Here is a 13,315-nt window from a genome sequence, read left to right as displayed (position 1 = left end):
GAGATGGAGAGTTCTAGTCCTGTCTTAGGCATGACAGCCAGCTTGGTGACTTTGGACCAATCATCAGGAGATGGTGAGTTCCAGTCCCGCCTTAGGCAGGAACGCTGACTGGGTTAAAAATAAAATAAGAAAGGTGGGATAAAAATTAAAGAGAGAAAGAAAGAGAGAGAGGGGAGGGAGGGAGGGAGAGAGAGAGAGAGAGAGAGAGAAAGAGAGAGAGAGAAAGAAAGAGAGAGAAAAAGAGGGAAAGAAAGAAAGAAAGAGAGAAAAAGAGAAAGAGAGAGAGAGAGAGAGAGAGAGAGAGAGAGAGAATATCAAAACAGAAAGAAGGCATTTCATCTGAAGCCTGAAACACTTATTTATAACAAACCCTGCTCCAGTGTTGTATATTTTTTTTGTACAACTTAAGCCATCATTAAGATAAATAGGAGGTGAGCAAGGCTGGTTATTTTTATTTCCGTCTGTGATGCCAGCTGGGGATGGGCAACGGCAATCATCTGGACATACAGGCACACCAAAAACGTAGGATTTTTTAAAAAAAATTCCCAGAGAATTTCAGATTTCCCTTCATTTTAATTTTAGCTTCCCAATAATTCTGTGGGTTGAGAGAGAAACTACGTCTTCCCAGATAAGTTATTTTCCTTCCTTCCTTCCTTCCTTCCTTCCTTCCTTCCTTCCTTCCTTCCTTCCTTCCTTCCTTCTGCCTTCTTCCTCTTCTTTTTCTTTTCTCCTTTTTCCTTCCTCCTTTCTCTCCTTCTCCTTTCCTTCTCTCCTTCTTTCTCTCCTTCTCCCTTTCTTTCTTCCTTCCTTCCTTCCTTCCATCCTTCCTCCCTCCCTCCCTCCCTCCCTCCCTCCCTTCCTCCTTCCTTCCTTCTTCTTCTCCTTTCTTTCTTTCTTCCTCCCTCCCTCCCTCCCTCCTTCCTCCCTTCTTCCTCCCTTCCTTCTTCTCCTTCTCCTTCCTTCCTTCCTTCCTTCCTTTCTTTCTTCCTTTCTCCCTCCCTCCCTCCCTCCCTCCTTCCTTCTTCTCCTTCTCCTTTCTTTCTTCCTCCCTCCCTCCCTCCCTCCCTCCTTCCTTCTTCTCCTTCTCCTTTCTTTCTTTCTCCCTCCCTCCCTCCCTCCCTCCTTCCTTCCTTCCTTCTTCTCCTTTTTTTCTTTCTTTCTTTTTTTCTTCCTTCCTTCCTTCCTTCCTTCCTCTTCCTCCCTTCTTCCTCCCTCCCTCCCTCCCTGGCCGCGGGCCAGCCGGGATCAGCCCCTCTGCGGCGCGGTCCCTGCCAGCGGAGGCGGCGACAGCAGCGCGAGCTTGCGGCGGGCGCGGGGGCGACCGCCGGCTGGGGGTGGGTGACGGAGGGCAGCAGCTGCCGCCGACGCCGCCGTCGCAAGAGGAGCCTCTGGCCGGGGCGGCCGGACCCGCTGCCCGAGGAGGACGGGGCGAGGAGCAGGTAAGGGGGGCCCGGGGAACCCCGCTGACCCCAGCGAGCGAGGAGGCTGTTAGCGCCGAGTATGGAAACTCTCGCCGCCGCTTTCCACCTCGCAATTCCGGCGTCCTACTCGGAGCTGCCGCTTGCAAAGGCTGCGGAGAGGAGCAGAGGGTTGTTGTTTTTTTTCCCCGACTTTACTTTGTCCTAAGAAAGAAAGAAAGAAAGAAAGAAAGAAAGAAAGAAAGAAAGAAAGAAAGAAAGAAAGAAAGAAAGAAAGAAAGAAAGAAAGAAAAAAAGAAAGAAAGAAAGAAAGAAAGAGGGAGGGAGGGAGGGAGGGAGGGAGGGAGGGAGGGAGGGAGGGAGGACGGGCAAGAAAGAGAAAAAGAAAGAAAGAAAGAGAAAGAAAGAAAGAAAGAAAGAAAGAAAGAAAGAAAGAAAGAAAGAAAGAAAGAGGGAGGGAGGGAGGCAGGGAGGGAGGGAGGGAGGACGGGCAAGAAAGAGAAAAAGAAAGAAAGAAAGAGTAAGAAAAAGAAAGAAAGAAAGAAAGAAAGAAAGAGGAAGGAAGGAAGGAAGGAAGAAAGAAAGAAAGAAAGAAAGAAAGAAAGAAAGAAAGAAAGAAAGAAAGAAAGAAAGAAAGAAAGAGGGAGGGAGGAGATAGGGAAGGAAGAGAGAAAAAAGGAAAGAAGGAAGGAAGGGCAAGAAAGAGAGAAAGAAAGAAAGAGAAAGAAAGAAAGGGAGGGAGGGAGGGAGGGAGAAGGAAGGAAGGAGATAGGGAAGGAAGAGAGAAAGAAGGAAAGAAAGAAGGAAGGAAGGGCAAAAAAGAGAAAAAGAAAGAGAAAGAAAGAAAGAAAGGAAGGAAGAAAGAAAGAAAGAAAGAAAGAAAGAAAGAAAGAAAGAAAGAAAGAAAGAAAGAAAGAAAGAAAGAAAGAAAGAAAGAAAGAAAGACACAGGATCTGTGCTTGGAGCTGGGGGTTGGGAGGAGCAAGCTGTCCCATCGCAAACCAGGTTAGAATCAGGCGGAATTAGGTTTTCCTTGTTTAGTGGGGCTGCCTGGATCTGATCCAGTCCTGCATGAGTTGATGCCCAGAGGAAGGATTGCTGGCTTTTAAATCTCTGAGCTTGGTTGTTTTCTTGCAGACCTTTTGTGACCAAACTAGGTAGCATCATCAGGGCTTGGGGTTTCTTTGGTTGGGCTGTTTCCTGTTGGCTCGGTTGATTGGGGTATGGTTTACTTCTTGATTGTTGGCCTGATGTTAATCTGCTAGGCTTCTCTGGCTGCTGCTTGCTGGTGGGGAGGTGTTTGGGTCTTTCTGTTTCCCTTTTGGCTTGCTGATTGCCCCTTTTGCATAACATACAGATATTGTATGTTATGCAAAAGGGAAAGATTGGGAAAGATTGAGGGCAATAGAAGAAGGGGACGACAGAGAATGAGATGGCTGGATGGAGTCACTGAAGCAGTAGGTGTGAATTTAAATGGACTCCAGAAGATGGTAGAGGACAGGAAGACCTGGAGGAACATTGTCCATGGGGTCGCGACGGGTCGGACACGACTTCCCAATTAACAGCAATTAACAACAACAACAGATATTGTTTGCCTCTGTGTGTCTGTTGATAGCTAATTTGACAGAGTGCCGGGTTTCTAGAAATTCCGTGGTGTTTTTTAGACTTGGCTTGATCTAGGATGGTCTCAGTTTCCCAGCTGAAACTATGGGGAAGTTAGTAAAATTGGGCTTCTCCGTTGACTTTGCTTGTCAGAAAGTCACAAAAGAGGATGATAATTATTATTATTATTAATCATCGCACAGTCAGCCAGATGTTCAGACTGGATTTGGCATTTTGTCTACCTATCGAGTCCTTACCCAGGACCTGGGATAGGCAGATGTGGACGTTTGATGGTATTACAGATCTCGTCGCAGGATGGAAGCAGTTCCTAATAAGGCCGCCTTTTGCAATTGACTAATAGCGAATTTGTCAATGCCGATGATGGTGTTCAAGTGGTGCTCCAGTTGTTTTGGGATTGCACCCAAGGCGCCTATGACTATTGGTACTACCCTTGCTTGCTTTTGCCACAGTCTTTCTATTTCTATTTGTAGGTCTTTGTATTTTGTTATCTTCTCCAGTTCTTTCTCTTCTATTCTGCTGTCTCCAAGCACTGCCATGTCCACTATCCAGACTTTTTTGTCTTTCTTATCGACAATTGTTAAGTCAAGACAATTGTTGTTGTTGTTGTTATTATTATTATTATTATGTTGGAAGGGACCTTGGAGGTCATCTAGTCCAACCCCCTGTTCAGGCAGGAAACCCTACACCATTTCAGACAAATGGCTGTCCAGCTTCTTCTTAAAAACTTCCAGTGTTGGAGCATTTACAGCTTTTGGAGGCAAGTCATTCCACTGATTAATTGTTCTCCTTGATCAGTTTCCATCTGTTGCTTCTTGTCCTGCCTTCAGGCACTTTGGAGAATAGCTTGACTCCCTCTTCTTTATGGCAGCCCCTGAGATATTGGAAGACTGCTATCATGTCCCCCCTCGTCCTTCTCGTCATTAAACTAGACATACCCAATTCCAGCAACCGTTCCTTATATGTTTTAGCCTCCAGTCCCCTGATCATCTTTGTTGCTCTTCTCTGCACTTTTTCTAGAGTTTCAACATCTTTTTTGCATTGTGGTGACTAAAACTGGATGCAGTATTCCAAGTGTGGCCTTACCAAGGCATTGTAAAGTGGTATTAACACTTCACGTGATCTTGATTCTATCACTTGGTCACTTAGTCCCAGTACACTACGACCCATCGTTAAGTATGAATCGGTTGCCAAGTGTTCAAATTTTGATCACATGGCCACAGGGATTCTGCCATGGTCATAAGTGTGAATAACCGTCATAAGTCATTTTTTTTCAGTGCCATTATAATTTCAAACCGTCACTAAACGAATGGCTGTTCTAGTCCCGTTTACAAATGGACATATTGTAAGCTCACAAAGCAGATGACAATTGAAGTGGCCTCAAAAATTTAAGTATACGCATACTAAACAATCCACCTGGTAGAGCAAAGCTTTTCATTTGTGGCAATCAAAGAAATCAGTTAAATTAGACCTGGGAAGGTGTTTGGGGTATGTTAGGTAGCTCTCCCTTAAAAGCTGACATGAGTGAAAATTGATGGAGAAAAGAATGCATGGGAGGCAGGTGTGGGAAGAATCCAGAGAAAGAAATATTTTGGGGAATATTAAAAAGGCAGAATATATTTCCCCAAAGGAATAATGGAGAAGATCTTTAAAAAGACAGAAACAAGCCCCCAGAAATCAGCCCCAACCCCCCAGGGTTAGGCACCTTGGCTCTTTTATGACTCGTGGACTTCAACTCCCAGAATTCCTGAGCCAGCATGGCTCAGCTTGAAAACCTCTCCCTTTCCCCTCAGCATGGCTGGCTCAAGAATTCTGGGAGTTGAAGTCCACCAGTCATAAAAGAGCCAAGGTTGCCTACCCCTGGCCTAGACAGAGGCCAACTTATAGAAATGCAAATTCAATAATCCATTCAGGAAGGTTGGAGCCTTCCAGCTAGAAACTGAAGAAATTAGGAAAATAAAGACACCTAAAATCTACATATCCCCACCCAAATTCTAAGGACAGGAGACATAATAGGATTAACCCACCAATACCAAAAGGGCACACTCAAACTCAGGTCAAAGTACATGACACAGGAAATACAAGGCCTCAGACAGGAACAGGAAACAACCTCAAGAGCCCCAGAAGGTATAAAAACCCACCACTCTGCTCCATGTGGTCACTTTTTTTCCAGAGCCATCTTTTCTGTCTGGCTCTCCTCTTCAATAAACTACAACCTTCTTTCTAAAGCAGTCTCCATGTTGTTTATTCCCAGCTTGGACTGGACCCTGATGAAGATTTTTCTTTCAACACAGGGAGCAGAAAAATTGGTTTTCAAAGGAAGCAGTTTAAGATCTCCCATCTCAATCCCTTTATTGTTGTTAGCTGCAAAGCCGTGTCTGACCCATCGCAACCCCATGGACAACGTTCCTCCAGGTCTTCCTGTCCTCTACCATCTTCTGGAGTCCATTGAAGCTCATGCCTCCTACTTCAGGGACTCCATCCAGCCCTCTCATTCTCTGTCGTCCCCTTCTTCTCTTGCCCTCCATCTTTCCCAGCATCAGGCTCTTCTCCAGTGAGTCCTTCCTTCTTATTAGGTGGCCAAAGTACTTGAGTTTCAACTTCAGGATCTGGCCTTCTAAAGAGCAGTCAGGGTTGATCTCCTCTAGGACTGACCGGTTGGATCGCCTTGCAGTCCAGAGGACTCGCAGAAGTCTTCTCCAGCACCAGAGTTCAAAGGCCCCAATTCTTTGGCGCTCAGCCTTTCTTATGGTCCAACTTTCACAGCCATACATTGCAATCCCTTTGGGAACTTGTAACTTATGTCCTAATTTTCTTTATCCGAGGCAATTAGTATTACCTCATTTTCCAAATTGCCACAAATGACTGGCACTTTGAATGTGTCCTATTATGGGATCCAATTAACATGCCATCTCTGTCATTATATCTGCCCTATGAATCAAGGTCTCTCCCAAGAGAGGGCTCCAACATGGCCTAATTTTTGTAAAGCCCCAAGAACTGTTACCCTGTGGTAAAATGGACAGCCAACAAATTTTACAAATAAATAAATAAACTGGTTATTCCTTCAGGCCTTGCCCCGGGGAAAATTTGTGATCCCGTCCAATTTGATGCTTTTCTTTCTTGAATGATCTTGGCAGAATTTCCAGTATAAATTTTGTAGCTTTATTTCTGTTCCAAATTTTGTTTGTTTGTTTGTTTGTTTGTTTTAATGGTGCACCATCCCAAAGTTGTGCAATTTGGAGAGGACAGCTGCATACATCAAATAAATATTGCATTGCATTGCACTGCATCTTATGCTGCTCTTCCTGCAGAATTCTGCATTCGGTTCTGCGTGCTGAATTTAAGAGGGTGGTTGCAAAAATCAGAAGGGACAAATTCAGATTCAGGGTTTGTAAGGTGGGGGTGGGGTGAGCAGACAAAACCCTCCCTTTCAAATAATTCAGCGGCTGAAGGATTTGTCAAAATAGAAAAAAGCATTTCTCCGCTGTTGCAGGGTTAAAATTACAAAAGAGTTGGTTCCAGCTGATCTGGCGGAGAGGTAAAATCTGGATAAAGATGGCTTAAGGCTGGAATTTGGGAAATTTCGGAGTTTAGGGCCCTCCATCACTGGGGGGAGGGGAAAATTTTCTTTAGAGAACATATTTCGCCATTGCAACAGGGAATCCACCATTAGGGCCTGTGCAAGCGTGCAATGTTGCTGCAATATCAGGGCCGTGCAAACCAATTGGGTCTCTGCTAGATGTTTAGCCGGCAGACATGCATCCGTATCAAATTTGGCCGAGGGAAATATAATTAGAGAAACTGCATATTGCTCATGGAGGCAGTTGGTGGTAGGGAAGGGATCTGATAGACGTGGAAAGTGTGTCTTTGCCGAATCTGAGAATGTGATGAAGCAGGCAAATGGCAAATGGTCATAAAAAATGGTATTCAGCAAACATGGGAGAGCCAATTTGGTCTAGTGCAGTGATGGCAAACCTTTTAGAGACCAGAGTGCCCAAAGATGAACCTAAGACTAAATTTCCCTCCCTCAGACTGCAAAGTTACAAGTTGCAATTCCCACCCCATATTGCTGTCATAAATCACATTCACCAACTGTTTCAAAACGCAGGCTCTCCTCCTAGCACTTTTGCCTGCCAAAATGTTATCAGCGTTGACCTTGATTCTCACACACAGAAGTTGTTTTGGCTAACTGAGAACTACACCTCCCCCCCCTTCTTCCTCTAGCTCAGGGGTAGGTAACCTTGGCTCTTTTATGACTCGTGGACTTCAACTCCCAGAGTTCCTGAGCCAGCCATGCTGAGGGGAAAGGAAGAGGTTTCCAAACTGAGCCATGCTGGCTGAGGAATTCTGGGAGTTGAAGTCCACGAGTCATAAAAGAGCCAAGGTTGCCTACCCTGGGTCTAGGAGGCTCACCACTTAGAACAGGAGGACTTAGGATAAGGGGTAGGCAACCTTGGCTCTTTTATGACTGGTGGACTTCAACTCCCAGAATTCCTCAGCTGGCATGGCTCAGCTTGGAAACCTCTCCCTTTCCCCTCAGCATGGCTGGCTCAGGAATTCTGGGAGTTGAAGTCCACGAGTCATAAAAGAGTCAAGATTGCCTACCCCTGATCTAACTAAAACATCTCTAAACTAATATGTGGCAGCAAAGACTCAAAAACAAAAAATGGAAGGTTGTAAAACGGGGCAAAACTCACTTAACAAAGGTTTCTGCTTAGCAGCAGAAATTTTCTCTTCTGCTCGTTCAGCCTCGTGCGTTCTTGTGAATTGGGAGGCCTCGTTGCTGAAACGAAGACCGGCTGAGTGTGTGGAAGTGGTTGGGCCAGGAAGCCCCTTGTCAAAGGAAGACGCGTTCCAGGAAATTGAACTGTTTAAATGAAACGCGAGAACCAGACGATTCTGCTGCTGCCAGCCGTTCATTCTCTGTTTTTTTTTGAAAAAGTATAGGTGTAACTGACGGGGTAGTAAAAAAACCCCAACTCTGCTCAAAATACCGGCCAGTTCAGTCATTCTTTGCACCATTATTATTAGTAGTAGTAGTATGTTAAAATATCGCTATCAAAATATAATTGACAAAGGAAAATATGTGAATATTTTATATACTGCTGAGTATGGAATCCAAACTGAAGCATCTGTCAGTAGAAGAGAATAATGGCCGCTCGGGTTGAATTCTGGGGTGCTTGGCGGTCTCTGAGCTTTCTTGTTTTTTTGCAGACATTTCATGACCCACCTAGGTAACATCATCAGTGCTAGAATGGAGTGGAGCTTGCAGAAAGGAGGAGCAGGGGCAGGAGGAGGTCATCTGTGGGGTCCTTGGTGCTCTCTGAGCTTGGCGGTTTTCTTGCAGACATTTCATGACCCACCTAGGTAACATCATCAGGGCTAGAATGGAGTGGAGCTTGAAGGGAGGGGGGGAGGAGGAGGAGGAGGAGGAAGAGGAGGAAGAGGAGGAAGAGGGAGATCTATGGGGTCCTTGATGCTGAGCTTGGTGGTTTTCTTGCAGTCATTTCATGACCCAACTAGGTAACATCATCAGTGCTAGAAGGGTGTGGGGTTTGCGGAGAGGAGGACTGTGGGGTCCTTAGTGGGGAGTGTGTTGGTGATGCATTTTTTTAAAAGCTGGCACAAAATGTTTCAGAACCCATAATTGCAAGGGCATGACGCTTGAGTAAGCTTTTCCATTTGCACCTGCCAGAATTCCCAAGGCAGGAAAGATGCTTGTTTACAATCCTGTGCCAAAACAGACCAACATGATCCAGTCTTGTGGCTTCCAAATGTGTTGAATGCCTTCCCATAATCCCCAACCAAACACCAGCTGTGGATGATACCAAATTAGCAGACCCAATCATCCAGTTTCATGTCTATATGTGTGATCGTAGTGTAGGTGGGTATTATTTCAAAATAATGCTGAACTGTTCAGAGGGAGGGAGGGAGGGAGGGAGGGAGGGAGGGAGGGAGGAAGGAAGGAAGGAAGGAAGGAAGGAAGGAAGGAAGGAAGGAAGGAAGGAAGGAAGGAAGGAAGGAAGGAAGGAAAAAAGGGAACAGATGGAGGGAAGGAAAGAAGGACAAAAGAAAGGAAAGGAAGAGAGAAAGTGAGGAGACAGAAAGAAGGAAAGAGAGAGAGAGAGAGAGAGAGAGAGAGAGAGAGAGAAAGCGGGACCAGAGAGAGAAGGAAGGAAGAAGGAAGGGAGGGAAAGAGGGAAAAGATGGAGGGAGAGAAGAAAGAAAGACAGAAGAAAGGAAGGGAGGAGAGAAAGTGAGGAGATAGAAAAAAGGAAAGAGAGAGAGAGAAAAAGAGGGACCAGGGAAGGAAGGAAGGAAGGATGGATGGAAGGAAGGAAGGAAGGAAGGAAGGAAGGAAGGAAGGAAGGAAGGAAGGAAAAGAGGGAACAGATGGAGGGAGGGAAAGAAGGACAAAAGAAAGGAAAGGAAGAGAGAAAGTGAGGAGACAGAAAGAAGGAGAGAGAGAGAGAGAGAGAGAGAAAGCGGGACCAGAGAGAGAAGGAAGGAAGAAGGAAGGGACGGAGGGAGGGAGGGAGGGAAAGAGGGAACAGATGGAGGGAGGGAAAGAAGGACAGAAGAAAGGAAGGGAGGAGAGAAAGTGAGGAGAAAGAGAGAGAGAGAGAGAGAGGGACCAGAGAGAGAAGGAAGGAAAGAGAGAGAAATGGAGGGAGGGAGGGAGGGAGGAGAGAGGGAAGGAAGGAAGGAAGGAAGGAGCAATCAAAATCGAAGGAAGAAAGTGAGAAATAGAGAGGGAAGGAAGGAGCCAGAGGAAGAATGGAGGAAGGAAGTGGTAAAAGAGAGACACAGAGAAAGAAAATAAATAAATGAAAGAAAGAAAGAAAAAGAGAAAAGAAGTAAGATAAACTGCATGAGTCTTTACTTTCTTGAATGAAAGGGCAGACTAGACTTTCAGTTTGGAAACTTGGAATAAGTCCAGCGCATCCCAGCAGGGTTGATGAGGCGTATAAAAACCAGAAGTCATACAAGGGGGGGCGTGTCTGGAGGGAACCAGGATGCTCAGCCTGGAGAAGAGAATCTGGGAAGACGGAGCGTGGGCGCCTGAAAAGTTTTCACACGAAGAAAGAGAAGGCATTTCCTGGACTTTTGTGGGTCTCCAAAAGGGGCTGCCATAAAGGAAGAGAAGACTCCCTCCCACCCCCATTACAATCCGCTTTCCCACACCCCTAAGGGAACTAGAATTCCCAAATTGATGTCTCTATGGTTCCTCTTTACTCCCACGCATTTATTCCGGTATTCAGTCGCAAATCTTTCCACACAAAATAACTGTCACCTACACCAGTGTTTCCCAACCTTGGCCACTTTAAAATGGGTGGACTTCAACTCCCAGGATTCCCCAGCCAGCCATGCTGGCTGGCTGGGGAATCCTGGGAGTTGAAGTCCACCCACCTTAAAGTGGCCAGGGTTGAAAAACAGTGATACCCTAGACCAGGGGTCTTCAAACTTGGTCCTTTTATGACTTCTGGACTTTAACTCCCAGAATTCCTCAGCCAGGCATGCTGGCTGAGGAATTCTGGGAGTTGAAGTCCACAAGTCATAAAAGGGCCAAGTTTGAAGACCCCCTGCCCTATACATTTATTGTGACATTAGGGAGTCATCTGATGCTCCTCCAGGGCTTCAAGACTCTGGGGAAATGGTCTCGTTCATAGACTTCTATGAAACCTAGCTTGTTGGCCGAAGAAAGGTGGTTAAAACTAGCCCAGTTTCAAAAGAGAGGGCTCTTAAAGAAATGATACTGGGAGTTTTCCAGCCCTTTCAGTGGTTCAAGCAGCACCTACTCCCAAGGTGTGAATGTGAGATCTGGTGTCTGAAACCAGAGATGCTGACCTTAGTTAAAGCTGCTTTTTAATTATTGGAAGTACAGCTTATTTTCCACAGAAAGTGATGGCACTAAGATTTCTAAGGTCTCTTGTTAAAAAGAGAGGGGGGGGGGGTAAAATCTGAAAATGCTGTTTTTTTTTTCATTCTTAAGTCCCAAGAGGACATGGGGGTGGGGGTTATGCTTGTCATTATACAGGTACCCCTTGACTTAATGGCAGTTTGAAATAATAATAGTAATAATAATAACAACAACAACAACAACAGAGTAGGAAGGGACCTTGGAGGTCTTATAGAATAGAATAGAATAGAATAGAATAGAATAGAATAGAATAGAATAGAAGCTGGAAGGGACCCTGGAGGTCTTCTAGTCCAACCCCCTGCTCAGGCAGGAAACCCTATACCATTTCGGACAAATTGTTGTCCAGTCTCTTGTTAAAAACTTCCAGTGCTGGAACATTCACTACTTCTGGAGGCAGGTTGTTCCACTAGTTAATGGTTCTAACCGTTCATCAGTGGAACAACCTGCCTCCAGAAGTTGTGATTTATGATTATTTTTTCACACTTGTGACCGTTGCAGCATTCCCCATGGGGACCTGATCAAAAGCTTGGCAATTGATTCCTGTTTATGACGGTTGCAGTGTCCTGGGGCCAGGCCATCCCCTTTGGCAATCAGTCACGTGACGATGAGTGGGAGACAGATGGTCCTCTAATTTAGTTTCTGCCAACCCAATAAATAAGAGATCTCCATTCCAAAATGCAGCCTGCCTTCCGTTCATTTCTGCAGCGTCTTTCTCCTGACTTGGAAGAGAACCAGATTTTTCTCGCAACACACAAATAAGCTACTATCCCACGGTCCAATATAGTGCATAAAACTTCCTATTGAACCATTGACAAATTCATGTTTTAAGCACAAAGGTGACTTCTGGAATGTCCCTTAAGTCCCCCATAAGTAACACAGTTTTGTTTTTTTTCTCCTTGTCCTTAAAATGTTAACCTCTGCAGAGTTTCCTAAGGACGTGCATTTTAGTCCCTAGCTGCAGCACCCAACTGTTCATTTCACACCCTTTAAGACAAGGTTGTGCCAGTTGACAGATGTTTCTCCTGGCTCTAGATGGTCTTTTTCAATTGGTGCAATCCAAGCCAGAAACTCAGACCCTCACAGCGTTTTAGGAGAGGCTGGCTGGCCAACATTTGCTAAGTCAGCTTGTTGGGAAGCTAAAAAGAGGAAACCCTGCGAGCGTGGATAAGCAGCAACTGTGTTGTGTGTTTGTGCTGCTGGTGGCCGATAAAACTCCAGCGGTTTTTAGACCAGTGTCTATGGCAGCGGTTCTCAACCTGTGGGTCGGGACCCCATTTGGGCTCGAACGACCATTTCACGGGGGTCGCCAAACAACGCAGTCCGCCATTTTTCCCCCCCTTTTCCTTAGCTGTGCTACTCCCTTTTATTCTATTGGCTTTCGAAAGCCAATAGAATAGACTCTCTTGAATAGAATCTAATTCTATTGGCTTTCAAAAGCCAATAGGAATTGTCCAGGTTGTCTCTGCCCTGCTGAGCCCACCAAAAGTCCCATTCTGCAAACGGGGCTGCACCAGTTGAGTAGTCCTTGACTTACGACCGATTGAGTAGTCCTCGACTTACGACCGGTTGGGGGTCGCGGCATTAAAAAGGTTGAGAACCACTGGTCTATGGAGAGTCTCAGTCACCCGGGCCACGGTTGTCCCGATGGTGTTTTTTTTTCAAGAGGCCTTGAAGACATTTCGCTTCTCACCCAAGAAGCTTCTTCAGTTCTAACTGACTGGTGGGGAACGGAAGGATTTGTATTCCTTGCAGTCATCTGGTTGTTAGTAGTACTCTGAAGGTTGGCTCTTAGCTCTCAGAGAGTTGTGGAAGAAACTTCGAGGTTTACCTGTACCTCAGGCTCACCTGAATCAGAGGCCAAATAGGTGAGGAATCTACTTGGGACTTTTGAAAGGACTGCATTGTAGATTGGAGACGTTGTTGTTGTTAGTTGCGAAGTCGTGTCCGACCCATCGCGACCCCATGGACAACGTTCCTCCAGGCCTTCCTGTCCTCTACCATCTTCTGGAGTCCATTGAAGCTCTCACCTACTGCTTCAGGGACTCCCTCCAGCCACCTCATTCTCTGTCGTCCCATTCTTCTATTGCCCTTCATCTTTCCCAGCATTAGGCTCTTCTCCAGTGAGTCCTTCCTTCTCATTAGGTGGCCAAAGTACTTGAGTTTCAACTTCAGGATCTGGCCTTCTAAAGAGCAGTCAGGGCTGATCTCCTCTAGGACTGACCGGTTGGATCGCCTTGCAGTCCAGGGGACTTGCAGGAGTCTTCTCAGATTGGAGATAGGTGATGTCATATCCCTCTCCCCCCCCCCCCCGTTGAGAGAGGGCTATTCAGTTTTGACGTAGACAGCCACTTTGACC

General features: G+C 45.9%; 1 protein-coding gene across 2 annotated transcripts in view; it reads left to right on the top strand.

Moving 5' to 3' along the window:
- Positions 1 to 1,298: 1,298 nt before the first annotated feature.
- Positions 1,299 to 13,315, top strand: part of PRKCQ (protein kinase C theta) — a 47,263-nt gene continuing 35,246 nt past the window's right edge. For both annotated transcript variants that reach the window (XR_005559897.1, XM_039369538.1), the window contains exon 1: positions 1,299 to 1,439. The gene's annotated coding sequence lies outside the window, so the exon portion shown is untranslated. The remainder of the gene's footprint in view (positions 1,440 to 13,315) is intronic.

Source organism: Crotalus tigris, unplaced genomic scaffold, assembly GCF_016545835.1.
Source record: "Crotalus tigris isolate CLP2741 ecotype Arizona unplaced genomic scaffold, ASM1654583v1 scf7180000021160.8983255:1529534, whole genome shotgun sequence".
NCBI classification, from domain to species: Eukaryota; Metazoa; Chordata; class Lepidosauria; order Squamata; family Viperidae; genus Crotalus; species Crotalus tigris.
The sequence above is the reverse complement of the archived record's forward strand: the minus strand, read 5'-3'. Positions and strand labels throughout refer to the sequence as shown.